The sequence below is a fragment of the Pristiophorus japonicus genome, chromosome 18 (genome assembly GCF_044704955.1).
Source record: "Pristiophorus japonicus isolate sPriJap1 chromosome 18, sPriJap1.hap1, whole genome shotgun sequence".
Taxonomy (NCBI): domain Eukaryota; kingdom Metazoa; phylum Chordata; class Chondrichthyes; family Pristiophoridae; genus Pristiophorus; species Pristiophorus japonicus.
In genome coordinates this window covers 20,948,141-20,951,008 of record NC_091994.1, presented here as the reverse complement: position 1 = coordinate 20,951,008, position 2,868 = coordinate 20,948,141, and the positions used below count along the sequence as shown (strand labels likewise).

The 2,868-nt window shown below is 47.1% G+C and overlaps 1 non-coding gene across 1 annotated transcript; it reads right to left on the bottom strand.

The window, feature by feature from the left end:
* Positions 1 to 1,290: 1,290 nt before the first annotated feature.
* LOC139229431 (U2 spliceosomal RNA) lies at positions 1,291 to 1,484 on the bottom strand. Its single transcript, XR_011587715.1, has one exon. It is a non-coding gene; the product is annotated as a U2 spliceosomal RNA (small nuclear RNA).
* Positions 1,485 to 2,868: the final 1,384 nt, after the last annotated feature.

Here is a 2,868-nt window from a genome sequence, read left to right as displayed (position 1 = left end):
GCGTGGGATCAGGAGGGATCAGACATGCGGCCTGTATCACTGCAGTTTTTAATTTAGCCACGGACTGGGTGTGAGCATCAGTCCATGCCGGTTGTATGTCATCACCCTGCAGTTTTATCAAATCATACAGGGGCTTTGCACACTCTGCAAAGCCTGGGATAAAGATCCTTTGGTACCCCACCAGACCCAAGAATGATCGTAGGGCTGTTTTGGAAGTGGGTAATGGCAGTCGCTGTATTATCTCCACCTTGTGAGAGTCGGGGGATGATTCCTCTGGAGAAATGGACACTCCTAGAAAGGTGACCCATTCTTTTACTAATTGAGCCTTACGGGGATTCACCTTTAGTCCCGCCTGAGCCAACAATGTCAAAAGTTCGTACAAAAGGGACAGATGTTCCTCCATGCTGTCGGTTCCAGCAGTAGGTCGTCTACATACTGCAGCAAGCAGGTAGGGTGGGAAAAGTCTTTCACAATTGCAGCCATTCTTTTGTGGAAGATCGTCAGGGCATTGTGGAACCCCTGAGACAATCATGTCCAGGTGTAGCTCTGGTCCTCAAATGTGAACGCGAATTTGTACTGGTCTTCCCTCTTAACAGAGATACTCCAGAATCCATTGACAATGTCGAGGGTCGAGAAGTACTTGGAACCAGCAGGAATTTGAGATAATATGGTGGGAGTTTCTCTTACTACCAATGAGCAGGCTGGTGTTACAGAATTTAACTTTCTGTAATCAATAGTCAGTCGCCAGCTGCTATCAGGCTTTTTAACCGGCCATGCGGGTGAGTTGGTCGCGAAAGTGCCTGTCCTACGAACATCCTGCTCGACTAGGGATTTTATGGTGTCTCGGATGTAAGAGTGACTCTCCCTTGGGATGGAGTACTGTTTAGTGAATGAGTAGGGGGATCCCTCAATAGATTCTTTGCCTGCCATTTTCCCACAGTCATACTTGCATGTGGCGAACATCACTCGGTATTCCTGAATTAGTTTTGCCACAGCTTCTTTTTCATTCCCCGAAGGGTCATACTCAGATAGATTTTTAATAGCAAAAACCACGTGAGCATCTGAAATTTCTATCACTCTCGCATTATCTTTTTTTTTTTTTTTTTAATTCGTAGCCAATCGTTCCAATTCTTTGTCAAATCACAAACGCCAGAGGTCACCTTGCACACGCCAAGGATCACTCTGCGCCAATGCTCTTAGCCAAAAGGCCTAGAGCCACTGCACCGTTCCTGGAAGTACTGCAATACCAGGTTCGTGCCATGGAGGTGGATGGGTCAGGTCCCCCACACACCTCCGTGGAGGTGGATGGGTCAGGTCCCCCACACACCTCCGTGGAGGTGGATGGGTCAACCCTCCCCACCCACCTCCTGTTTCCAAAAAAGCAAGCATATACCTTCCTGACCAGGGAGAAACCACCCGGAGCTCATGGTGGCTGGTCAGAAACGGTACTACACTTGATCTTAGCCAAAAGGCCGAGAAGCGATCACTCTCGCATTATCTCTCAATCCCATCCAAACACAGTGCCAATTGTAATCTATCACCGCGTCATACTGATCCAACACATCAGTCCCGACAATTCCCCTTCCATCTGGGGTGGTCATCAGCATCGGCACTGGGACCTTACAGGTGAGGCGTCCCAACTGAAATTCTTTGGCCTTCCCTGTATACGCAGTGGTTGTATCACCGTTAAACCCTTTAAGGCAATTTGGCAATTTGGATTAGTATGAGGGTTATCAACTAATCCAATTGTTGATCCGTCCAGAGGGCTTGGATTCGTCCCTCGGGAGGTATCTATGCGTTGCACCGTGGTCCTGTGCCTGTCTGGGTCTGCTGCAGTCTTTTGCTTGGTGGCCTACCTTCTTACAATTAAAGCATTGTCCCTTAAAGGGGTAACACCTAGATCCCTCCACTATTGACACTGGTTTATTTGCAGTGGGTGGTGACTTCACCTTTAACTGGTCTTTTACCACCTCCCAGATTATTTGAGCGCTGACCTCTATATCTGTCCACTGATTGATGCGCCTCATGGCTATACCCAAGGTGGTTTTAACTAAAGAGTGGAGTTGGGTCAGGAACATTGATTTAAATTGTTCCTGATTCTTTCCTAACATTGTTTCTCAGAAAGCCTCAGGATTGGGTATTGTTTCCAGGGCTGTCCCTGATTGGCTTCTCCTCATACAGGTGTCTGTCTGGAGGCCCAGTGCCATTCCTTGATTAGGTTAATGGCTTTCCAATTAACACCTTTTCTGGTTTGGTGAGTTTCAAAACCATCCTTGAGCTCTGCCCAGCCAGAGGAGACATGAACCTGGGGAAGTTATCCAGTTTGTTTCTTTCAACAATGTAGCCTTTCCGTATAATCTACACTTTTAACATTTATATACATACAGAATCAATGTTATCATTACTAAACACTTTTATTCTTACACACCGATGCACTGTGGCTACAATATTCATAACCTGCCGGATGTACCGCAGTAATGCACCAACAGCACCTCCCTCCCTGCAACCTCTACCGCAAAGGAGAGCACGAGCAGCAATGTTGTGGGACCATCATCACGTTCAAGTTCCCTTCAAGTCACACGCCATTCTGACTTAGATCACATCGCCGTTCCTTCATGGTCACTAGGTCTGAATCCGAGAACTTCCTACCCTACACCATTGTGGAAGCTCCGTCATCACAAGTACTGCAACAGTTCAAAGAAAACTGCCGCAGTCATTTATTGTGCATCTTTATGTGACCCGGGGAAGGCCCACTACCACCTTCTCAGGGTAACTAGAGATGAGCAATAAATGTGACCTTGGACTAGAACCTCCACTTTTTTTGCATGCTTAACGCCCACTTAACACCCATTTTACTGCTGAAATGTA